Below are 27,728 nucleotides of genomic sequence, written 5' to 3' on the forward strand. Positions count from 1 at the left end.
GTCCTCTCTCACCACATCCATAAACCTTGTCTTAGGCCTTCATCTTTTCCTCTTACCTGGCAGCTCCATCCTTAGCATCTTTTTCCCAATATACCCAGCATCCCTCCTCAGCATATGTCCAAACCAACGCAATCTCACCTCTCTTGCTTTGTCTTCAAACTGTCCAACCTAAGCTGACCCTCTAATATACTGATTCCTAATCCTGTCCATCCTAATCACGCCCAGTACAAATCTTAACATTTTTAACTCTGCCACATCCAGCTCTGACTCCTGCCTTTTTGTCAATGCCACCGTCTCCAACCCATATAACATAGCTGGTCTCACTACCCTCTTGTAGACCTTCCCTTTCACTCTTACTGGTACCTGTCTGTCACAAATCACTCCTGACACTCATCTCCACCCATTCCACCCTGCCTGTACTCTCTTTTTCACCTCTCTTCCACACTCACTATTACTCTGAATGGTTGATCCCAAGTACTTAAACTCATCCACCTTTACCAACTCTACTCCCTGCATCCTCACCATTCCTCTACTCTCCCTCTCATTTACACACATATATTCTGTCTTAGCCCTGCTGACCTTCATTCCTCTCCTCACTAGAGCATATCTCCACCTCTCCAGGGCCTCTTCAACCTGGTTCCTACTCTCACTACAGATCACAATGCCATCTGCAAACATCATAGTCCACGGGGCCTCCTGTCTGATCTCATATGTCAACCTGTCCATCACCACTGCAAATAAGAAAGGGCTCAGAGCTGATCCTTGATGTAATCCCACCTCCACCCTAAACGTATCTGTCACTCCCACTGCAGTCATCACCACTGTCACACTACCCTTGTACATATCCTGTACCACTCTTACATACTTCTCTGCCACTCCCGACTTCCTCATACAATACCACAACTCCTCTTTAGGCACCCTGTCATATGCTTTCTCTAAGTCGACAAAGACACAATGCAACTCCTTCTGACCTTCTCTATATTTCTCCAACAACACTCTCAGAGCAAACATTGCATCTGTAGTGCTCTTTCCTGGCATGAAACCATACTGCTGATCACTAATCATCTCCTCCCTTCTTAACCTAGCTTCCACTACTCTTTCCCATAACTTCAAGCTGTGACTGATCACTTTTATCCGTCTGTAGTTACTGCAGCTCTGCACATCACCCTTATTCTTAAAGATAGGTACCAAAACACTTTTTCCTCCACTCCTCAGACATCCTCTGACTTTCCAAAATTTCATTAAACAATCTAGTTAAAAATTCCAATGCCATTTCTCCTAAGCACCTCCATGCTTCCACTGGTATGTCATCTGGGCCAACAGCCTTTCCATTCTTCATCCTCTTACTGCAGTTGCGCACACCTCTAATTGTAGCTGTGGAAGTAACTATTCTTTGTTGTTTATAACTTGTAGTCTATAAACCGTAGTAACTTTCTGCAAGAGTATGTAATAAGTCATGGCTGTAAGCCAGAATAAATTTAATGCAAAGCTGATGTAGAAAACAGGCAATTTCATGACTGCTGTCTTAAGTAAAAATGCCAGTCACCTGTACCTATTGTTAACTCGTAATGACTTACTATGTTTTGAGGTGGCCTGCAGATACATGAAGAAGTCATGTAGTGGCCTTCCCCACAAAAAGGTTGTGCACCACTGCCCTAAACTGAGGAGATATTATATGCTGCAAATGGATTTACCACATGCCATACCAATTCCTCCTGTTATTCCAGCCTTGAAAGGTGCGTTAAACGTTGCCTGCAATAATTCTAATCCTCAGCCTTCAGTCCCCCCCCCCCCAAAAAAAAAGTGGAGTACTTATCAATAGCAACGCTTCTGCTGCAGACAAGCAGGTAAGGTATTAAACAGATTTTATAAGAGACTTTCCTTCTAACAGTGTATTCTGTCAGGTGTTGAAAATCTGTGTGATTGTTCTGCCACATTTCCTTCAGAAAAGGAAAGGTAGGTTCTATCTGAATCCTACAGTTTCTAACCTGTCTCAGGTGTCTAAACATGCTTTGATGAGTATGTGTGATTTTACTGATATTGTGTGTAAAAGCACTTCTACTGCTACAGTTTTGAGAAGACAGACATGGGTACATACTCAAAAGTTTCTGATAAGGTAAAGTTTGAGATTTTAAACTATACTTTAAACAAGGAAGTTTGTTTAGCCCTGTTACTGCTTAGGTTATCAAACATGACAGAAATTAATTCAAGGCATTACTAAGATTTTTTGAGACCCACAGTATACATCTTACAAACACTGTGCTTTTCTTTTCTTTTTTTTTTTTTATTAAGACAAAATAATGACATAATCTGTTTCTGCCATCTTCTGGAAAACATGGAAAAAGCAGATGGCAGGAGAGGAAAAAAAGAGATACTGTCAAAAAAAGGGACAGACTCCAACTATAGAATGAGTATACCGTTAATCTCTTCTTCTTAATGTAGTTTAGTTATTGTTAGTATAACTTTATGTTAGGATTATGTTAGTAGTTTTTTATTGACTGTCATGATTATTGTTGATAATGCTTTAACAAAGCTGTAACAAGTTAATACTTAAGGGTCTTCTTCTACAGTCCTCTGGAGAAAAACTCTCTTCTGCTTTGGTGAGGCTATTGGCCTCTTCTTCTTCTTCTTCTGCTTTGTTCTGTAAAAAACAGACCAAACATAGGGCTTCTGCCAGGGACAATTGTGCTGTGCCAGTGATATTACAGACTTTGTTTGGCAGTTGGTTGAGAAACACTCAGAAATCCTCTGAGAAGGACAAACCAAAATCAGCTAGGAAGTGGTCTCCTGAATTGACTGCCTTGTCAACTCCAGCACCAAAGCTCAGCATACCTTCAGAGCCATCACTGTTTTCAGATCCAATAATTATCAGATCCTCGATTCCTCCTATGTTCTCTCTGGGGCCAGTCTGTCCCAGGCTCAGGTCTCCAATCCTACAAGACAAGCTGCCATACTCATCTAGGCCCCCTCTTCAGCCTTACCCTTTGGGTCAGTGAGATCCTCTCAAAGCCTGACTGAAGCAGACATGGACAGGATGACAAGACAAACCTAGATCCAGTTGGAGGTACTCCTGGCTTCGACCACTGTTAGATTCAGAAGAGCCTCTCCCCAATCACTCTTTATTGGCTCCTTCTCCAGTCTGACCTGTCAGATCATAGCTCCTGGATGTGACTCTGGCCCAGTGTTGATCTACATTGGAGAATGACTACATATTTCTCTGACTCAGGTGAGTTCTTTGACTTAATAGGCCACAAACGTATTGGAGCAGTTGGAGTCCCATAACCATAACATCAGCGCCAATGCTGACACACTGGGATCAGATCTGAGGTCTTTGGATCCTTTCTTTCTGTTAGGAGCCTTAGCACTAGATAGTTCAGCTCCAGCAATTGCCTCAGACTCAGGCAAAATGGTTTTCTGTATTGAGCCACCTCCATGATCCCTGGATACATTTTGTGCTCTGTGTTCAAGGCTTTCTAAAATGTACTCTCCCAACCTAGAGTAGAATTTTCCCTGTCTGAGCTGAATCTAACCTACCCACATAGAATATCCCAAGGTCTGCAGTCTTCTCTCCTAGTCACATTGAGACAGACAGTTCCTGAGCTTTGAATCTATTCTTCCTAGAGAGAGAGACCTTGTATCTTTCTGAGTCCTCCCATGAGCAACCTGCAGAAGAGATTCATAGGAAGCACAAATATAAGAGGAGACATGTTGATTCCCTGGAGGAATCCCTGCCAATAACACTGATTTTTTATGAAGGAGAAGGTTCCCTAAATCCCCCCCTTGATGATGTCTCATTCAGAGAGATTCTCACACATCTTAGATGGAAAGGAGGTTGCTTCTCCCAACCTCCTTCTCCTGAGAATGAGTCTTTCTGAATGCTTTCAACTCTGGCACATCTCCTTCTAGGGTGGCTCTTCCCACTGTTGAGAAGATTGATTTGATTTCATCCTGGGTATGTAAGGAACATGACACAGTTGAACCTATCCCCAAAAAGATTGATAAGTTTTTGCTCCAAAGAACTGGGCACACTGGAGCAAGGACCTGGCAGTAGATTCCATGGGTCTGTCAGCATCCCCCATGAAGGAGCTTGTTGAAGAAAGCTCCTCTGTCCATCCACTGAACAGTGTGCCATGTGTTTTGGTCAAATTTGAGAAGCGGGTCTATATGTTATCTACTTTCCCGATGAGAGCACTTAATTATCTGGCACATTTCACTCTTTTTCAGAGAGACATGGTTAAAGAGATCTCCAATTCTGTCCCAGGCATCTTGACTGTAGATCATAAAAAGACTGTTGATTCTAGTTGGTACACTACAGTCATTATCCAATGCCTCTATGTGCCTTATCTCTAATGCTATAGAGGGTGCATTGAGGTCACATGGAATGTGCGTTTCAATTAGAAGACATGCCTGAATACGGTTATGTGACTTTAAGACATCCTTCTGTAATGACCTATATGATAAATCAACCTTGTTTGATCCAAAAGTGAACAAAACTGTTTCCAGGAATGAAAAGGATGACAAATCTCTATCTGCCATAGGGATCAAATTCTTGATTCCCTCATAGGACATCCTCCAGAAACCAGAAGGAAGAGAAGTACTAAATAAGCTACAAAATACTACAGCATTCAACTTTCTTAACTTGTCTAGAGGAAAACAGTTTTTAGAACATAATAAATAAGCACCTATCCAGGCATGGCTAAGGGCCAGCTCCAGGTGTTTTCTCCTGTCTACCTGATGAATCTGGGCATCTTGGGGCAATGCAGCAATTGCCTCATGTACACAGACAACCCTCTCCTCTTACCGCCCAACACTACAACCTGTGAGAGATGAACTTATGCAGCCATACTGGAAGCAAAGCTCTCTTCACCCAGACTGGACTAGACAGTCAAGAGGAGAAGGTAAACACACCACACTCATCACATAGTCCCTGAAAACCTACACCACCAAAACACACACACAGAAAAACAAAATGCATACATACATTCATGGAGGCTCAAAATAAAAATCTGCCCAAGCAGCAAGGACCTCCAAAGCAGAAACGCAAGCAACCTCCACCCACCCACCACAACCCAAATGACACATAGCCCACAAACTCAGTGTGCCACTCAACCACAGCCCATAAGGCATAACAACGTACCCAACACTCTAGTCATAGGTGACTCTATAATCAGGCACACTGATGTCCCACTCACCAGGTTAAACAAGGAGTTACTGTCAGCTGCCTGTCAGGTGCCAGGACCCGTCACATAACGCATGCACTCAAGTCACTCCACTACAAGTACAAATATGACTCTGTCATTGTCCACGTTGGTGTGAATGACCTGAGACGTACCTCCCTGGACTACATGAAAGGAGACACGGAAGAGCTGTCCGATCTTGTAGCCCAGGCAGGTATGACCCTAGCCCTGAGTAGCATCCTGCCATCATCCAGAATGATACCACAGTAAAAGGACAAAATGATTGACTTCAACAATTGGCTAAGCTTCTGGTGTCATTCTAAGGGGATCCAGTATCTGCCTGCCTGGGATGACATGATCGGCAAACCATGATGCTTTGCCAGAGATGGCCTGCACCTGTCTCCCTTGGGATACCGGATACTGGCTAAAGCTCTTGCTACCCCTATAGTGCCTTTTTAGGCAAGGTTCAAATGACAAATTCACCACCGTAACATGTACAAGCAAGCAAAATCTGAGGGTAATGCTACTCAATGCTAGAAGTCTAAACCTGAAAAATGCACTCACTCGAGGCACTCCTTAAAATGGAGAACATCGATATCTGTGCAGTGACAGAGAACTGTTTCAAGGCTCCAGAGAGCACCCTGCATTACCGAGCTATAATTCATACCACACCTTTCGGCCACCTAACCTGGACCGAAATACTAAAGGTGGAGGCATGTCCATATTCATTAAGGATATCCACACCTCCAGGCTAGTTGCTCTGTATGATGCATCTGAGATTATCCAAGTGCAACTAACTCTGGGCAAGACCGCAATCCAAATTGTAGCTTGCTACAGATCCCCCACCATGCCTCAGGATTCCCGCTCCTCATTTCTTGACACACTGGAAAATATTAGGGTACAACCTGACACCCTAATAATAGGCGATTTCAACTACCCCACCATTAACTGGGAAAACTAATCATGTACCAACTCTCAACGTTTTCTGGAATTCATAAACTCCAATGCCTTGGATCAACCTATCCATACCACCACCAGGGGCAGCAATATCCTAGACCTGGTCATTACCAACATGGCAACCGGTGTTCCACACCAGAGGTCAATTCCTCGTTGGTCAGATCCGACCACAAGCTAATCACCCTAGACATCCACATCCTGCCCCCTCCCCGCATTAAGGAAACCACCATAAAAATTTTCTCCAAAGCCAACATTATGATTCTTAAGACAGAAGTGGCAAACTTCACGACACCCATGCTGATGGACAATAGAGGTATGACTGCTGAATCCTATGCAAATGCACTTTAAAAGCACTTACACGAGTGCATGGATCGTGCAATCCCTAACAGAACCAAGATGCTAGCCTCCAAAAAAGGAAGCCAATCTGGTGGTTCCCTGCCATAAACAAACTCTACAACAGAAGAAAGAAACTGTTTCAAAAAAGAGTAAAATCCCATGATTGGAGGAACTCCCTGGTCAGCCTCAATAAGAAGCTAAGATCCCTCATAAAATCCTCCAAAGCTAGTTACAAAAATAAAATCACCACTGATTCTAAAGACAACCACAAAGCATTCTATAGCTATGTCAAGCATCTCAATGGCAACACTCAGACCTGCTCTGAGTTACAGCACAATGGCACTAACTATACAGAACCAACTGATATTGCCAACATCCTGGCAGATAGGTTCAGTGTTAACTTTATCCTCCTCTCTTCCCCTAAAGAGCACATCTCTATACTGGAAGAATGCAAAGTTCCTGTAATCATGGCTGCACAGGTAAAAAACACACTCTCCAAAGCCAAGAACACAGCATTCATGGGACCTGACAACATCTCAGGCTGCAGTCTACATGAACTACAGAATGAACTGGCACCCCACCTAATTACCATGTTCAATCATAGCCTCACCTCAGGCTTTGTGCCCACTGAATGGCGCACAGCGACAGTTATCCCACTCCACAAAGGGAGAGCCACCATGGACCCCAGTAACTGCCGCTCCATTAGCCTGATGAGCCTGGTCTGTAAGGCTATGGAGCATATCGTCATGGAACTTGACACTGGTAATCTCTAAACTCTGAACCCCACCCAGTTCAGGATTGTAAAAGGCAGATCATGTCTCCTAAACCTGATAGACTTCTTTGAAGTGGTCACCAAAGCTGTAGATGAGAGTAAGGTGGTTCACACAGCCAATCTAGAGCTCTCCAAGGCTTTCAACACCATCCCCCACTCTGGAATTATAGATAAACTCACTAAACTAGGTATAAGTCCCTATGTCACAAGATGGGTTGCCAACTGGCTCACTGACAAAGCCCACACTGTGAAAGTAGCAGACTCCAAATCCGACTTCAGACCAGTAACAACTGGAGTACCCCAGGGTTCAGTCCTGGGTCCTCTCCTGTTTGGTATCTACTTCTTTGAAGTACAGGCTAACACAGAAGGTCTTCGGCTAATGAAGTTCGCAGATGACTGCAAACTACGAGCCATAATCAAAACTCCTAACAATGTAGACATCCTACAAAAGGGTCTCATTGACACAGATTCCTGGTGTCAAAGCTGTGGCCTCAAGCTCAATGCCAAAAAGTGCATTGTCATCCCTTTTGGTAAAAACTCTGTACCCATGAACTACCACATAGGCAGTAGTCTATTTAACACCGAAAGTGTTATAAGAGACCTTGGGACACAGGTGGACAGTCGCTTCTCCTTTGATAATCACATCACCACAGTAGTCTGGAAATCCTTCTACATGGCACATCTCATCACAAAAGGTTTCTCATCCTGGAAAAAAGAGATAATTTTTCCCCTCTACTCATCACTCATTAGACCCATTATAGAGTACAATGCCCCTTTTGGTATGTACCTCACAAGACATCTACAAAAACTGGAAAGGCCACAGAAATACCTCACAGAGAGGATTACTGGCCTCAAACAGATGCCCTAAGCAGACCGTCTCAAAAAAATTCCAGCTTTACTCCATAGCATATCGCCTACTCAGAGGTGATCTCTGCCTAACATACAAAGCTATGTCAAACCCAGAGCTGTTGGACATGCTCCACTTAAAGAAATCCCAATCCCTCCAAGCAACATGCTCTAGGGACCTAAACCTGTTCGCCCCAATAAGCATAACATGCTGGAGGGATATCCTATCCCAGAAACTTCCCATACTCTGGAACAAACTACCTATCTATATGAAACAAAGCTCCTCATTAGCAGTCTTAAAGAAAAATCTTGATGATTGGATGGGAGATAGGAACTTCACCCCAGGATCACTTCTGTGGGTCTGCTCAACAGGGGCACAAGAAAATAGTTTTTGTGGGTGGCAAAAGCCAGGGTACCTTTTGGCTAGGCTTATATAGGCCCTAGGGTCAATAGTCTAGTACCTGCCTATGAATCTATGAACCTATAAAAGAATATGGTTTTGAAAATCTCAGGGATTTTCACCTGACTATCCTGGAGAATGAGCTCCCAGTGGCATATGGGGAAACTTGCATAATGGACATCACTCAAGGGGGCAGAGGTGGCTCACAAAATCAAGGCTTCAGAAGTCCATTTCCAGCTTTTCTGAAGGGTTGCCCAACTGTCGCTTTCTGGATGTAGTCAGGGGTGCTTATCTCTGCATCCACTGACCTGGACATCCATCACTCAAGTCCAGTGAATAATTTCCAGAGGCTACCTTATTCTCTTTCATTTCCCTCCATTACATTCCAGAAAAGTCACTCTCACAAAGAAAGGAAACTATTTTACAGATAAAAAAAGCTTCTAAACAATCGAGTCATCCAGAAAGTTCCATTAGACCAGAAAGGATGTGGAATTTCCCCCAGGTTTTTTTTAGTGCCAAAGTAAAATGGAGACTTAAGGCCAATTCTGGACCTAAGTCACTTTACAAGTTTATGAAACAAGCAAAATTCCAGATGGTCACATTTCAATCCATTCTTCTGCTGTTGACGAAATAGGACAGAATGTGCTTGATAGATCTACTGGACACTTACTACCACATAAAAATGGACAAGCTATCCTGGAGATATCTCCTCTTCAGGCTGGGAGTCAGGCACTTCCTCTGTAGGACTCTGTCATTTGGACTCAACAGAGCTCCCCAGGTGTTTACCAAATGCATGACAGTAGTGGCAGCTTGTTTACAACTGCAGGAGTTCTGACTGTTCCCCTACTTGGTTGACTGGCTCGTCACCGCACCTTCCAGGGATCTACTCATTCAAGCCAGAGACTACTTGGTCTAAGTATACAATGACTTGAGAGCAACAGTCAGTCTTCAGAAATCCAAACTGCAACCATTTCAATCTCTGGAATTCACGGAGTCATTGTTAGACACAAGATCTCTGATAGCAAGACTCCCTCAAACATGGATCTTGCCCCTCCACCACCAAGTTCATTAAATCTTGTCCTCCTAGAAGCCACCTGCCAGGTTGATTCTTCATCTGTTTGGGTCCATGTCTGCTTTTATTATGTTGGTTCTATTATCCAGGTTCCATATGATCGATCAGACAACATTCAGTGTCCCATTCAGTCATCGTCACAAACATTTGCAGAGATCACATAGAGTAGTGGATGAAGTTTCCATATCTTCAGCAGGATCACCCTTTCATTCCACTCCCCTCCCAGGCCACAGTGACCTCAGATGCTCCCCAGTTGAGGTGGGGGGGCATTATCTAGGAAGTACTGTCCATGGTCTCAAAAAGAAGACAGTCTTCACATCTGTATTTTGGGGATGAAAACAGTCCTTCTAGCATTGCAAGTCTTTCAGGACTCTCTACTTTTGGGTGTGATCTCTATCCAAACAGACAACATGACTGTGGTTTGTCACATCAAGCTGGGAGGAACCAGATCTTACCCCTTGTGTCAAGAGGCCACCAGAGTATCGCATTGAGCAATATCATATTATTGCTTTTTTATACCAGTGCATATCCTAGGGAAGTCCATCATTCTTGCAGCAGTTTGAGCAGATCTATTTCACTCCCTCATGAGTGTCTCTCAATCCATTGGTAACATAGCAAATTTTCAGCAGTTGGCTCCAACCTTGTTGCGATTCTTTGCATCTTCCCTAAACACCAAGTGTGACAAGATTTTTGCTGTCATCGCCCATGAGGGCATGGAGTCACCATTTTACACTCTAATGCACATTTGCCCCCCCCCCGACTCCTTCATGCATTTCCCCCAACACCATTGATCCCAAAGTTCTTACAGAAAGCATCAGTGTTAAAGGTCAAAATTATCCTCATAGCCAATTATTGTCCTCAACAAGTGTGGTTTCCCTTCCACTGATCTCATCTAGTTCAACCTCCCTGGGTGCTGGGCTCAGACCCAGATATACTATCTCAGCCAGCGTGGTCACCACACTTGAACATTCAAGCCCTCAGACTGACTGCATGGTTTCTTTAATTGTAATGATAGTCTGACAGTCCCAAGTTGTCCCCTTCCAGTGGTCACATTGTATCTTCCTTACAAAGTCCTTCCATCATGAAACTATATGGAAAAGATTTTCTGTTTGGTCTATGGAGAAAAAACATTGACCCTTTTTCAGCCCCTCTCCATACAATTTTAGATTTTTTGCCATACATTTTTCAATGTGGGGCTAGCTATTCCACTATCAAGGTTCAACTGGGTACAGTCTCTTCCTTCTATATAGGGGAAGAACATAGACTCATAGCTTCTCTTAGATTGTACAATGTGTGATGATATGAGGTAGTGCCTTCTGTGCCAGGGAGAGTAGGGCAGTGAATATGTAACATATGCTAGCATAGCTAGCTAGAATTTTGCAAAGAATTTTATGTCATTTGACTGTCACACTGATTTGTACATATGCTTGTGTTTAAATATATTTGTAAAGTTGCTTGTGTTAAAAATGCATGAATAGTGGGTCCTGCTGGACAGAAAAGAGATATACATGTATGTCAGACAGTATTATTTTAACTGATCAAATGTATATCTTTTAACAGAGAATTTTGGAAGGGAAGAGGTTAATTTCAGTCTAACTAATTTTAAAAAATAGGTTGAAAATTGAATGGGTTAGTTTAGGCCATAAAGTTTTTATCTTACTGGTCTGATTGCAGCCAGAGACAAAAATGTCTGGGAGAACCAGGACTAGGGATCTTACTGTATTGCCCTTAGGGGGTGAACTAATTGCTACCCTGGAAGGGTGGAAGTTTTTGAAATTGTTTTATAGCTTTCAGATGCTGCAACAGATCTTTGCAAAGCTCTGGGTGTGTATTGTACCAGAGTCTGGTGACCAGTTGTGATGTCATTCTATAACCAGCACTGAAATTATTTTTTAGATATTTTTTTAGATATACTCCAAAACTCTTACAGCAGCCTTTTGGAAACTGACAGGAAAGATCTCTCACAGATATCTCACACATCCACACACTTCATCTTACCTTGCTGTAGTAAGCAACTCAACACTCATCATTTTGCCTTGCTTTAGTAAGTAACCAGGGAACAGTAATGCTTTAGTCAGTCAGGAAAATAGAGTGAGATTAGTTAAGTACTGCTTTTTCTGCATCTGCATAAATCTATCAAACTGTATTATTTTTTTATATCTCCTGTGACTGAACTTTAGTGTTTATTGTAACTAGATACACAGTATTCTCATGTTTTCTATTTTATTGATTATTATTAAATAGTTCTATAACTTTCATTGTGACTGGTCCTTTAGGGAATAATTTTAACATCTTGAGAATACTTGCGCTTACTCTAGTGACACTGTGGCCACTCCTGAAAGCCTTGCTGCATTGGTCAGACTCTACCATTTGTATTAGTATTACTTAATAATAAATAAATAATGTAAACTTGGGTTCCCTTGTAAGAGTCTTAGAGTAGCTGACTAATGGCAGCGTAATTACCTCATAGTCTGGGCAGAGAGGGCACAGCTGGTAAATCTGTGCCAGCCTTTCTCAGGTGTGTGTGTGTGTGTGTGTGTGTGTGTGTGTGTGTGTGTGTGTGTGTGTGTGTGTGTGTGTGTGTGTGTGTGTGTGTGTGTGTGAAAATCAAATATCCAAGTGTGTGTGTCAGTTACTGGGAACAGGAACACAGAGCTCCAAAGTGGTCAGTGTACAGTCTTGTTTGGGGCTAGAGAGAGAATGTAAGCCCAGCCCAAGGTCTTGAGTGTGTTCCCTGTATGCTCTTAAGGGGAAATTGTGCTTGGTGCAGAAAGCTACATCTGAAAATACTGTGACTATGAATTTTTGCTGCTAGTGGCCATCCCTCACTAGTGTCAGTGGTGAGTAGTGAGACTCCCTGATTATTGGCCCACAGTAGGGACTGTCACACAAGGCTTTTCTGAGGGGCAATTTTCTTCTTCACCTTCCACTTAAAGCTCCAATTGCTCCATGGGACATTACATCTGTTTTGCAGTTTCTGAAGGGCCCTCCCTTTGAACCTGCTGCTAATATTGATATTACATTTCTGTCCTAGAAGACATTATTTTTGGTGGCTATCACTTCTGCCAAGTGAATTTCTGAATTACTTGCCCTTTAAACAATAACTCTCTATCTAGTTTTTCACAAAGTGGTTTTAAGAACCAGTCCATCTTTCCTCCCACAAGTGGCTTCTGAATTGTCCATTGATCAGTTCATTAATATGCCAATGTTCTTCCCAAATTTCTGGAACAAGGGTGACTATACCTTACATTTGTTAGATGTTCACTTCCAGTTGTGGATTTATTTGCATCAGAAGATCTCTTTCATAAAATCTGATCAGTTGTTTGTCTCCTTTTCTAAAGCTAAATTGGGAAAAGCCATATCTAAGATTACACTATCTCATTGGCTGGCTCAGTGCATTTCTTTTGTTTACAAAGAGAAGGGGTTCTTGCTCCCTTTGACCCCCAAAGCTCATTCTACCAGACCTGTGGCTTCTTCTACAGCCTGTATCCCAATTGATGATATATGTACTGCAGCAATCTGGCCAAATGTCCTTAAAAATTACCATAATGTTAGATCTGTGTTATCATATTCCATCCTTTCCTCAAATTACCCGCCCTCCATCCCCCTCTTTATCTTTTGTAAGTAATGTTTCTTTTGCTCATTCTCATACTGACATGGATCCTTTTCCTTTTAAACTATATTACTATGCATCTGATGTCCATTTTCATCTGATTCAACCTTTGGGACTCAGACCCAATTTGGATCTAGCCTCAACAACTTCAATCTTTGGCTCCAGGACTCTTGACTCCTCCCTTACCCATAATTTCCCTTGCAACTGTCAAATTACCTCATATCTTATTTGCTGCTTGAATTGGACAGGTTGCACAGGCTCTGTGGTCATGTTGGATAACTGATTTTTTCACTTTACTTTCGATACTTATGTTGCACTGCCTTTTCTCTGTTATTTTTTTCTCCACTCTTCTATATATCCATATGCAGATATATTAAAAAAACTTTTAGAACTTTAATTATTATAAGTATTATAGTCCCTGTAGTGCTTCCAAGTTTGATAGGTAATTTTTCTTTTAGTGCATTTTCTGTCTAAGTGAAATTCTGAAAATATCAGAGAATTTTCAAAAAAATGTGGAAAGAGTGGTCAAGGAATCCCTCCACAGGACCTTCATTCAATGTGCATTTATTGTTTGGGAACAGCACAGGTGGAAATTGAATGTGAAGCTTGTGCTTCTTTTGGTCATAAAGCTCTTCAGAGTAGAAGAAACAAACTTATTCTAAAGAGTCTTCTTCCTTCCACTTCAGGGTCATCAGTAGTGTCTCCTGCTCCCTCGACACTGAAGGAAAAGAAAAAGACAAGGAAGCTCCCAAGTCAAAGGAAACTGTTAAAGATAAGATTCCCAAGAAGGACATTGAAAAAGTTAAAAAATGATGCACAGGTCCCACAGCTTCAGTGGGTCTTTTGTCAAAAATGCCATTTCCTTTGGACTGGAAGCCTTGGATTAATTCTCCATCTCCATCCAGGCTCTTCACTCTGGATTCAGTTAGTCTTCAACTCCATTCCCTTATTCTTCAGTAACACCCCAGGGCTTCATCAATTGCATTTTTCCAGGTCTGCTTGTTCTATCAGGAGTCTCACCTAATCCAACGTCAACAGGATGATATGAACATTTCTCCAGAAGTAGGTACAGTGGCGGTACTCCTGATTCCATCCCCTTTGATAGAGTCATCACCACCAACCCTTCCATGTTCAATTCCATTGCAAGTTGACTCACCGGAACTGAAGAACCCTGGGACACCTTTCCCAATGCTGGTAGTGCCATCCACTTCAGCTCCAATAATGACCCAGTCTCTCACAACTCTGGGCCTCTCAGATTAAGATGAGAGTTGGAGGCAAAGCTCTGAAGCCAATATCCAGGGAGAGAGTTTGACTCAGAAATTGTCAGAGACATCCCATCCTTCTCGGAGCATCTGCTTTCCACAGTTCAGCTCTAATGTCAGCTGCAGAGCTGGGCAGTGTTGGAGCTTTGAGGTCTCTTTCTGTTCTAACTTTTAGAGAGATTTCCTTGAATCCTATCTCTTCTTTGGCCTTTCTGGCCTTCCATGAGGTCCTCTGGTGCCTCCATCCCTTTTGGGACTAACCCAACCACAAATTTATTTTGTTCTGGCATCTGCTCCTTCTCATCAACAGTGACAGCCAGTCTCCAGAATTCTATGTGAGGTACAGTCTTTGAGTTCTCAATCTGATTCAGACCCATTGCCAGATATTCCCCAATGACAGCTACATAGAAAGTAGATGTGCAAACAGAATCGCTTAGATTCATCACCATCATATGTCACAGAAGACACAGATTTGGAGGAAGGGGGAGGCTCCCCTAGATCTCGCTTTGGAGATGTCTTCTTAAGAGAAATTCTCGAATTGGTCAAACAGAATGGGGGTTGGTTCACAGGTATGCCTTCCCTTGAAGAATCCATGTTCCTGGAGGTTTTGAAGCTGGTTCTTCTGCATCCTGGGTGGTCCCTCTCCCAGATGTCCTCATTGACCTAGTGGCTCTGTCTGCCTTGAAGGAGCCTGATACATCCTACACCCAAAATATCTGACCAGATTTTAGCAACTCCAAAAGACAAACTTCTCTGGAGTAAGGGTCCCTCAATGGATGCCTTGGTCATAGCAGCAGCCACAAAGAAGGAACTCTGAGGAGAGATCATCTGTCCATCCCCCTAACAGGGAGTCCATAGTCTTGGGCAGATTTGGAAAATGGACATATGCTTCAGCAACTTTTTCCTATGATAGCACTGAACTGCAGAGCCCATATTATTTGATTCCAAAAAGAATTGGCCAAAGAAATTGACAATTCTCTTTCAGGTAATTTGCCATCTGATATTCAGAAGACAGTATAATCCAGCTTTCTACCTTATCTTCTATTTCAAATGTCTCCATGTGTCTGCTTTCTAATGTAGCTGATAGGACAGCTAGAGCAGCAGACACTGGTATAACCTTATGCTTCCATGCCTGCATGTACAGTGTGATTTTTCTGAGGGCTTTAAGATGTCTTTCATCAGTGTTCTTTTTGATGGTACTACATTGTTTTGTCCAAAAGTTAAATACACACTAATGAGAAGTAAACAAGATGGTAAGACTCTTTCTGCCATTGGAATCCATTTCTCCACTGCTCATAGAACCATTTCCAGGAATCAATGAGGACAGAAGAAAATGTGGTTCTGGAAATCAAATGGTCCTACCCAGGATGCTTCTTCTGGTGGACAGATAATGTGAATGGACATCAGTCTAGAGGCAGAAACGGACCACAAATCCAAGGATTTCACACATCATTTTCTGAGAAATCCTTCCAGCTCTTGAAAAGTGTTGCCCAACTGCCCTACTCTGGAGACAAGTGGGGGCAACTGTCCCTATACTATCAAACCTTGTGGGCCATCAACTCAGATTCCTGGGTGTTAAGGGTAATTACCAGAGGAAACTCAATACCACTTCTAACAATGCCTCAGGTAAATGTAAGGATTCCCTTAGTACCAACAACTCAGTTGAAATCTACAACAGCAGAAGTAAGCAAGTTATTGGAAAAAATAATCATCCAGCAGGTCCCTCCAGACCAGATAGGATCCTGTGTCTACTCCAGGTTCTTTTTAGTTCCAAAAACACAGGGGACCCTAAAGCCAATATTGGACTTAAGCCACTAAATCCAATCTGTGAAACAGACAAAATTCCAGATGGTCATGGTTCAGTCTATTTTGCCATTACTCAAAAAGGATGACTGAATGTGCTCTATTGATCTGCAGGATGCCTATTACCACATAAAAATACACAGACATTTCAGAAGATTTCTCCATTTCTGTCTAGGAACCAATAATTTCCAATTCAAAGCTCTGACCTTTAGACTACCACCACAGCTCTTCGGATGTTTACCAAGTGTATGGCAGCAGTAAAATCTTATCTCAGACTGCAAGGGTTCCAGGTGTTCCCATACTTAGACAACTGGCTCCTCACCTCTCCAACTATGTGTCTGCTAAGTCTGCAAACAGATATCTTACTCCATTTACTTCACTGTCTGGGAATTATGGTGAAAAAACAGAAAAGTAAATTGCTCCATACTCAGAATTTGGAATTCACTGGATGCCATCTAAACACTGCAACTCAGATAGCCATCTTACCTCCTCAAAGGGTTCATTCACTCCACCAAATAGTGTCACAAGTATTAGACAATCCATCCCCTCCACCACTCTTAATTTTAAGACTCCTAGGAATGATGGCTTTGGTCATCATTTGTGTTCCCATGTCTACAGTCCATATGAGGGTTCTGCAGTGGACTCTCTCATTCCAATGGTCTCAATGTTTTCACCCCTCAACACTTCAGTCAGATTGACCTCAGTATGTAGGGCTCACAAAGAATGGTGGATCTCTTCATCAGCACTGATATTCACCTATAGCAGTAGTTACCATGGACACTTCCCTTTTAGGATGATTGGGACATTACTAGGGGAAGATGGTTTAAGGCACATGAACACCCTTAGATACCAATCTCCATATCAATGTTATGGAAATGAGAGCAGTTATTTTGGCGTTGCAACCATTTTAAGGCTATGTTTCAGTAGATGTGATTGCAATCCAGACAGACAACATGTGAGTAGTCTGGCACATCAACAAACAGGGGGAACTAGGTATTAGATTTGACAATGGGCAATGTCTTGCTATTGCTTTTAGATGGCAATGCACATTCTGGGGAGTTCCACTCTACTAGCAGAGAAACTGAGCAGGCACATTCATTTGCCTCACGAGTGCTCCCTCAACACAACAGTGGCAAATGAAATATTGAGGCCAACCTTTCGGCAAACTGTTTGCTTCCTACCTGAACAAGTGCAGCAGTTACTTTGTCCTGATCCCTCCACAGTGTCAGTTACCAAGGGAGACGCTGATAAACAATTTGCTCCTGGATCTCCTTTATGCATTCCCTCCATTTCTTGTAATTACAAAATTGATTCAGAAAGCCAGAAGTGTCAAGGCCAAGGTGATTTTCATTGCTCCATACTGGGCACTAAATGTGTACTTCCAATATCTTTGGTCTCACCTGCTTAGTCCACCCTGGACTCTGGCCCACAGGCCCGATCTACTCACTCATCCTTCCAGACCTAGGCTCCCTGAAATTAATTGCTTGGTTACTCCAATTCTAACAATTGCCAGGGATGCCAGGTTTACAGAAAATGTTGTTCATATTCTTTCTGCTTCACATAAATCTAGCACTAGAAGAGAGTATCAGAGCAAATGGAAAATATTTTCTTTCTGTGCTATGGGGAAAAGTTTAGATTCATTCTCAGGTCCTCTTCACTCTATTCTAGTGTTTTTCTCTGAACTATTTCGAAAAGGTTCAAGTTTTTCAACAATAAAAGTTCAACCGGCAGCCATTTTCAGTTTTCACATAGACCATAGCAAAACTCCAGTAGTTTCTTTAAAGGTGTTTAATTTTCTTAAAGAAACTTTTCTTCTTTGCTCTCCTATTCAGGGTCCTGTCCTTCTTGGGACATGACAGTGATGTCTCAGGCTATCACACAGTTCCCCTTTGAACCAGCAGATTCAGTGGATATTACGTTTTTGACATGGACAACAATCTCTTTGGTGGCTATCACTTCAAGAAGATTTCAGAACTTCGGTCTCTTTCATGTAAGGCACCTTACTTAATTTTTCCTAAGGGCAGTTTTTTTTCCTTCAACCAAATCTGTCTTTCATTCTTAAGGTGGCATTTGAGTCCAAAATCAACCAGACAATTAGTATGCCTATATTCTTTCCAAAATATTCTAACAAAAGAGAATAATCACTACGCTTACTTGATGTTCATAGGTAACTTAGATGTTATTTACATAGAACCAAGGACTTATTCATTGCATTCTGTATCTAAGGAGGGACAAAGAGTTTCCAAGATCACCTTTTTAAGGTGGCTGTCAAGCTGTTTACCCTTTATTTATGAATAAATCTGGTCTAAAACTGTCAAAAAGACCTAAAGCTCATTCCAAAAGAGCTTTGGCAACTTCAGCGGTTTTTTAACAGCATTTTCAGGCCAATAGGATTTGTACAGCTGCTACATGGTTTGCAGTACATACTTTTGGGTTTCACTATAAAATGGATGCACAATCCAGAGCCCATTCCTCCTTTGGCTCTGCTTTTCTCAGGAATATCCTTCTGTAAGTCCACACAGGAAATCAAGTAGCTAAGGATTTGGTCCCAAAGGTTGAATCAGATAAAAATGGACACCATCAGATATGAAAGTTATGTACTTACCATAACAATAAATCTGTGTTGTCCTATTTCACCTGGTTCAACATCCCTACCACTATCCTCCTTCCAAATTATCAGCTAAAGCTCTTAGAAGAACAGGTTAGCACCTATGGGAGTCTATCTGTCTCTGACCTCAACAGGTTAGTAGCATCCATTCCAACTGGTATTCTTGTCTTTCCATTCCCATTGAATTATTCTTGTCTATCTGTATCATATTACTTGTTAAGTATATTGTTACATGGGGCAAACTCAATCCGAGGTAATTTGACAATGGTGAGGGATTTATAGGTAGGGGCGGAGTCAGAGCCCTGGATCCAAAGGTTTGAAGTTGCTGAGTATGGATCCAAATCAGATCCAAGTCCCAAAGGTTGAACCAGATGAAAATAGGACAATACAAATCTATCATTAAGGTTACGCATATAGCTTTCATTTCCATGATGTACTCCTAAAACATTTTTCAAATGTTTTTTGTGCAGACAAACTTGATCTGAGATAGTGTGTTCTGCACATGGAGATTATGGGTAGAGGAGGAATCTGAGCACTGGATCAAAACTTTGAAGTGGCCAAATCCGGATCCGAGACCCATCAGTTGAGAAATGGATGGAATGTAACAACACAAATCTAACATTATGATAAGTTCATAACTTTCATTTTCTTCACTTCTTATCTAGCTGGTCTTTTAGATAAATGTTGAAAAAACCTTCTTCACTCCATCGTACAGGATTGTGCTGTTTTAGACTACCTTCTACTAAGATATTAAAAGGTGAATTTCCTGATCTTCTCCAATCAGCCAAAGGATATCTCAGGATTCTCGGGTTCTTAGCATTCTATGATTCTCGTGATTCCTCTTGCCAGGTTATATATGCATGAGAAAAATGCAACGGTAATTAAAAAAATGGACCCAGCATTGTCATCCTTTGGGATTTTCAGATTCCCATTTTGGACTTTATCAAGAAAGAACTGCATTGGTGGAGGCAATACATGGCTCAGTTTTTGCATAAAGAGCAGTTTCTGTGGGAGTAAAGGTGCATGGCCTGTAGGACAGTCCAGACTGACCAAAGCACACAAATATCAGAGAGATGTTAGTTGTGATACATACTATAGAATCTCTTCATGACCTGTTGTTCCTGAAACCATTAAAGGTGATTACAGACAATACCACGGTGATGTAGTACAGAAACAAATAGGGGGTCACCAGGTCCTACCCTTCTGCAGGCTGTCTATGATGGTGTGGAAGTTAGCTCCTCAGCATTGTATATTCCCTTTCAGCATCTTGCATACCATTAGGGCAAAATGTAATGCCAGACAACCTGGGACAAGGACTATCTCTCACAAATGGAAATTGAATGAGGCAGGTCATGCAAAAATGTATCCAGTTGGGGTGAACACCTCAAATTGATCTGATATTTTACATTCCATCCATCCAATCCAGCTCTTGGGTGTTTGAGACACTTTTCAGATCCATACCAGCATAGCTAATGCTCCAGCCTTGAGCTCCTCAAACCTTTCCCTCCCACAATGCACCTGCCCATTTCTCCTTAACTTTCCTCAAATCTCATTTGCCACCATTGAGTGAGGATGTGATCTCTGCTCAGCAAAGTTACTTATTTTTGTCTTGTGTTTTTAGGCTTCAAATTGGGCTCAAACTTTTCCATTAGTGTTCTTAGTAACATATTTAAAATCTTTCAATGTTTTTTGTCAAAATTATTTACCCTTTTCTCCTTTCATATGATTAAGTAGTTTGCCATGTTTCTCCACCTACTTTCATAGCTCCTCTGCCTTTTTCCTGGGGACTTTTAGTTAGGGTATGTTTTCCTTAACTGTCTTGTTGTGACTTGGTACATAGTGTTTATGGGTTTTTCCTCAACATGTACTCTGGTGTGTGTGTGTGTGTGTGTGTGTGTGTGTGTGTGTGTGTGTGTGTGTGTGTGTGTGTGTGTGTGTGTGTGTGTGTGTTTGTGTACATTATTTTTCCATTTTCCCTTTGAGTATGGAAGATATAGGGGAAAAGAGCTTTAAAAAGTGCACTGTTTGGGCACAAGATTCCCTCAGAAAGTAGGGCACGAATGGTATGTCTATGGCTTGGGGATGGATCATCTTTCAATGGCTTGCCAAGTCTTTAAATCATTTTTGCCAAAGGGCTTTGTTGGACAGATTCAACAGGTTAATTCTGTTTGATACTGAGAGAGAAAAGACCAACAGGGAAGTGGTAAAGTAAGTCCTGAGAAAGAAAACATAAAGACAAAGACAGGGAAAAAGAAGACTGCCAAGTCTTTAAATCATTTTTGCCAAAGGGCTTTGTTGGACAGATTCAACAGGTTAATTCTGTTTGATACTGAGAGAGAAAAGACCAACAGGGAAGTGGTAAAGTAAGTCCTGAGAAAGAAAACATAAAGACAAAGACAGGGAAAAAGAAGACTCGTGAAAGAGAAAGATGGAAGACGAGACCATGTTATTGGAGACGAAGACATCAAAAGTTGTGTTGCCACCTTGGTTGGATCCTGAGCCTCTTCAGCCAGTGGCTCCAATAATGTCAGAGCTGATTTTGATCTCTGATGAGCCTACCCGGGCTTGACAGTCAAGATCTCCTTTGGAGTGGTGTGGTCTCTCAGATCCCTTCCCATCCTCCTTCAGTATCTTCCATCAGGTCATTAAAGTCTATTAGAGAATGGGCAAACTGTACATCAGAACCCTGATTAGAGAATAAATATTTTCTAGCAGGGTATTAATGTACAATTAATGCTCACTGAAAAACAAGTCCGCTGCTTCACTGCAGCATATCAAGCTGCTGTGAAGCTCAGACAGAAAAAAACTAACAGTCGCCATTCTTTTACACTCACTAAGCAGTGCTTTTGCTGTTTAGTGAGTGTAAAAAAAATAAATAAACAGAAAAAACTGTATATGCGTGTATATGTATGTGCATGAGTGTGTTATATGTTTCTGTTTGCTTGTGTGAATGAATGCATGCATGAATGCAGAAGAGACTGTGTGTGCAAGAAATTGAGCGAGAGCGAGAGCAATCTTGTGTGAGTTAATGCGTGCATAAAAGCAGAGGAGACTGTGTGAGAGCTCTCTCTCGAGAGAGTGAAAACAATTATATGTGCATATCTCTCAGCTGTCCAAAATTTAGCGGAATGTCCAGATTTTTGTTCAGATTTTTGTGTGCTCCTCATGAAATGTGTGGTTTTCCTGAAGTTTTGTGGCAAATCAGTGAGGAATTAACAGGACACACAGCCAGTCCAACTGGAAAAAAAAACAAGAAAAACCTAGCCAATCTAGAGTTTGCACTGTGTTATTTCTTGAAACCTCTTGTAAAATAGGATTATGGGATATATGCAAATGGCCCCTTAAGGACATCAGGTGTTTCAGCTGTATGGCGGTTCTAACTGCCCATGACTTATTTATTTTTAAGTCGATTAATGGACAAATTCAGGCCAGTAAAGCCAAACCTATGACATCATCACCACAATATAAGTGGACTGTGCTGTGCTGATTATGTCATAACAAGACTGAAACATGCATGTCCACAGCTAGTGGTGTTAGGCTTTATTGCCCTGAATGTTTCCATTAATTCACTTAAAAACATATGAACAGGCTTCAAAGTGACCTGGCCAAGCAAGGACTAGAAACTCTAGAAGTCCCCAATATTGGATTCCAGAAAGCTACTCGAAGCAACTCTGAGTATAATACACCCTGAATGCAATGTTTAATGCAACCACCCTCTTCTTGTGGCTCATGCACAATGCAGCCAATGGACTGGTATCGGTGGTGGAGTTCAGTATCTCCATGAGAGGTCTCACTTGGCTCCACCTATATGACTTTGCAGACACTTTTAAAGCTTCATTTACCAACATCTCACATGATGTCTCTTTGTTGTTTGGACACCCATCAAAAATCACATGCAGAAGATGGGAAGACCTTGAGTACAGTGAAGCGAGATTTGAGAACCCTCAGGAACCATATAGTCAGAACTAAAAAGGTCCAAACTTCTTTCCTTTCACTTTCCCTGTGACAGGGGAGCCAAAGCAGAGAAAGCAGAGGAATTCCCTTCACTGGATGCAGACCCAGATGTCATGGAGGTATGCAGAATCAGAGATTTTGCAGGCCATTTTTGGACTGCCAGCAATCTCATCCTTGAAGGGCTGTCCAACTGTTCCCCTCTGGAAGGAGTAAGGTGTGAAATATTCGTCTACCTCTAAGCGTGGTTTGCCATCACGTGGGACTGTTGTGTAAGAAGGATAATAACCAGTGGCTAGTCCATACCATTTTTACCCCTCCCCCCTCCTGACGCCTGCTTCCAGACATTTTACTCCACCAGCTAAAAATGAACATGTAGGAGGTAATCTCCTTTCTCAGAAAGAAAGACATCCAGGAGGACCCACCAGACCAGGTATAATCAGGTCACTACTCAAGATTCTTTTTGGTTAAGAAAAAGAACAAGGACCTCATGCCTATACTAGACCTAAGTTTCCTCACCATGTTTGCCAGAAAGACCCCATGCAAAATGGTCACAGTTCAATCGATTCTTCCATGTCTAAGGAAGAACAACTGGATGCATTTGGTAGACATTCAGATACCTATTTGCACATCAAAATCCTTCCAGCATCAAGAAAGTTACATCACTTCCACATCTGAGACAGTTCTTATCAATTCAGGGTCTTGCCCTTTGGTCTTACCAAAGCCCCCAAGGTGTTCACTGACTGCAGAGCTGGAATCACTACCCATCTTCAACTTCAAAAAAACAAAGTATGTCCATAGCTGGATGGTTGGCTCCTGGCAGCTCATGTGAAGGATTCCTAATCAGTACTTGCAGGAAAAATCTCTGTTGGGGTGGATCACTGCACCACTCATCCAGACAGAGGAGATTATTCACCCTTTCTCCTATAGTGGCAGTTGTCACCATGGATGCTTCCTCTTTGTGGATGGAGGATGGTCTAAGGTGTTCAGAACTCCTTTGAGGCCAATCTTCACATCAACGTGTTGGAGATGAGGGCAGTCCTAGCAATGCTGGCACTTCAGGACTTTCTTCCTCAAAGTATGATATCTGTCCAAAATGACATGGTTTCTACCGACACCACAAAGAGCTGCCAGAGGTAAACTGGTGTTCCTTCAAGTGACCTGTAAGTACACATGCAAAGCACGTGTGTGTGTGTGTGTGTGTGTGTGTGTGTGTGTGTGTGTGTGTGTGTCTCTTTCTGTCTGTATATGTATGTGAACTTCAAATATAGAAGCAAAGCCACCTGAAAGAGGTCTTTTTATAATATACCGAAGGATATTCTGCTTAGTTTTGTGCATAGAAGAAAGGAATGTGAGTTAATATTACTATTTTTTTGCTCGCAGTAAGTAAGTGTTAGTATTATTATTACAATATTACTGGCAGTGATTAGATATTTTTGAACATATTTCTGGCTTTGTAATTTATGTGGATACTAGAGATGAGAAGAATGGAGTGTGAGATAAGTGCTTTTATTATTTATTTTTACAAAAATGCTGGCAATGATCAACCAGATATTTTTACCAATATTTCTGGGTTTGTGATTTGTGTGGGCAGTTCGGGTGGGAGGAATGGTGTGATACGAATTAGTATTATTATTATTATTATTAGTATTTTTACAGTATTGCTGACAATGATCAACCAGATATTCTTGGTCTGTTTCTGGCTTTGTAATTTTATCTGGACACTTGAGATGAGAGTAACAGAGTGTGAAATATATGCTATTACTGTTTTTACAGTGATGTTAGCAGTAATCAGCCAGATATTTTTGGCAATATATCTGTGGCTTTGTGATTTATGTTGATCAGTTTGGATTGGAATACCTTAATGTGTGGCAATTTGATTGTGTGAACCGTGGAGGTAAAATGATGTTACATAACCACCTCCAAATGTTATGGCTGTAACTGCTGGAGCTGGTTGAAATAAAGCTTAAACAGTCACTTCCTGGCTTTGCAGGACTAGTCTGCATTTGTGAAAAGAAAGATGGACTACGTAGTGGATACCTGATATGCATAGATATAGTGGGTATAGTTGTTGTGGCTATTTTTGTGGAGGTAAATAACTGATGTTTGCTCATCGTTTAGGTTTTGCAGGGCTATTATGATTGTGAAGCAATGTGTCATAATTTAATGTGTGAAAACTGTTTGGAACCAAAGTGACATACATTGCACAGTCATCTTTTATCACAATCAAATGTCTAAATTGTACGTATAAGTGCCTATAACTGCTTAGTGGGGGTTGTCTGGATTAAAGATATAGACCCTGTTATCAGTTGCCCAGTTTAAAAGTTATGTCTTATTTTTTGAGAGATAAATGCATCACAGTCCCCAGACCAGAACTTCTGGGGTGGGGAGGTGGCCCACCACACACCAGGGCTGCATAAGTTGATTTTGACATGGGCTTAGAATCATCCCTGCCATGGACCCAACCTTGTGTAAAACCGGTCCTACTGATAGGAGTACACAGATGGCCACTGTACTTGTGTGTGTGTGTGTGGGGGGGTTGGAGACAGTGTCATTATTTCTTTAATATTCTTCCCAAGAAAGGTGACTATCATGTGTTGGGGTGGGGAAAGTGTGGCCATTATTTCTTTATCTTTCCTTGCAGACTTCATAAGGATGCACAGAGGGTCACTCTAGCTTGTTGGAGTATTGTAAAATATAATTTCTTCTCCATACACATTTTTTGTTTAGGCTGTCACTGGTTCAATAGGATGATAAAAGCTCTAAAATGCACCTCAGAACATTTATAACCCTGTGGCGTATGTGCCTTGCAGCCCCAGACTCTCACCTTAATTTAGTTATTATAGGGAGTCTTGGTCAGTTAGAGTGTGTTGAAAGGAAAAAACAAAGCTGAAGCTGAAGACTAAAACTGAATTTGTTTCATTAATCATGGCTTTTGTTCAGGCCATTGTTGGATGAAAAGGTTGTTTAAAAAAAAAACATTCAAATGCATCTCAGAGCATCCAGAAACCTTGCACCTTCATGGTGCCTAGTGGCACCCAGACCTCCAGCTTAATACAATTATTTTCACAGCAGTTTTTATAGTGTATATATAGTATAGTGTCAGTTAGGATGTGCTGAATGGATGCAGAAAAAAATACAAAGTTGAAGAGTAAGACTAAATTTCTTTCTTTCTTTGATATTGGCTTATATTCAGGCAATCATTGCATGAAAAGATTATTTAAAAAACTCTAAAAATGCATCTCAGAGCATCTAGAAATTTCATGGCTCTGGATGATGTGGGTAGGCCAGAATGTATTAGCTGAGGGGTTCAGGAGCACCATGGAGCCTTTTCACCTAGGGCACCAGTTTACATAAGATCATCCCTGGGCTGTCACCTTACAAACTATTACCACTTCTTCCTCATGTAGATGTAAAAGATTCTAATCATCACATCTATATTCATCCAGACTTTAGGTGTTTCTTAAGGCTTTCTTTGTCTGGATCATATTATCAATCATCTCCCTTATCCTTTGGAATATTCACTGCACCAAACAGTGTTCACAAACTAATAAAAACAATAAAAATGAATACCACCCATCCACAGAGACTTTGACTATGGCTCTTAAGTGAATATAAATAACAGCAACCAATGGTTTATTGATGAATGGATTTAGCGCTTTCGTTTTATTCAGTCATAAAACTTCATCAGCATAAATACAGTTTAAAACATTGATCTTAAATAAGAAAGATTAAAAACACATCACTAACAAGGCCTTTGTTTAATCCAATCATCATTTTTTTTAAATGTACCAAAACATCCCTTTCAACCAATCACAAGTTCTCCAAATAACACAAATCATTTGAATGCAGAAGCATCAAGGTAGTATTGGACCAGTCATCATCTGTCCAATCAACATTACATAGACCATCCCAGAAATTAATTTATGAACTATCATTGGCTCTTTTGTCTACACCAATCATCTTAGCTTATTATAAACAGAAAACAGCTTTACCACCTATCAATGTTAGGCAAAGTAGAACCAATAATGTTTTTAACCAACAGAGGTTCTTGACATTTTAATAAACACACAAATGTAGAACCGATTAAATAAACATGATGTATAATGTACAATAATTAAGTTCAGTATGTTGTAGGACATAATCACAAGTATAAATGCAAAAATATAACTGTGTATATAAGTGCACATCTTTAAATCATTTTATTATATTAAACTGAATGTCACTTGGGGAATAAATAAGACAATTTTTCCATGAACATACATTTAGCAGTAGAACTATTCAGTATTCTGTGAACAGAATCATCCAACTAATGTAACTTAATAAAATAAAATATATGATATTTTAGCTACTTTTTTCTTTCCAATTCTTTTAATTTTAAAAGGCAACTAATAGAAAGGTGATTGTTTAAACCAGGCCAGGTATTTGCATTTAAATAAATTTGCCAATATAGTTTGCGTTCTTTGAGTAATAGTGTCCAAAGGCCTCCGCTTTCATTTTCATTTAATTTCACAGTGGTGAAGAATTTAAACTGGTGATCTTGAAACTTGATAATATGTCCGGCTAGGACACTAGTTTCTTTTTTCATTTTGATATCATTAATATGTTCACATGTTCTTTCCTTTAACATACGTTTAGTTTTTCTAATACGAAAACCCAAACAGTGTTGATATAATCCAGCATACACTACCCCAGCCATTTCACAGTTATAGATTCCTTTTATATTAAACTTATGTTATTAATCTGAAATGTTTCTCTGACCATTAAAAGCTATTTTGGAAAGGACACAATGTGAATGCAAATGTTACCAATAGTAAAAGAACTAGAATGTGTAAATGTGGCCGCTCTTTTTTTTTGCTCCTACATAATGGAGCTAACACAAGTTCTAAAGAAATATGGGCTAATGCACCAGCACACTAGTTCTTAGAATT

Source organism: Protopterus annectens, chromosome 2.part0, assembly GCF_019279795.1.
Source record: "Protopterus annectens isolate FY-2018-M chromosome 2.part0, PAN1.0, whole genome shotgun sequence".
Lineage (NCBI taxonomy): Eukaryota > Metazoa > Chordata > Ceratodontiformes > Protopteridae > Protopterus > Protopterus annectens.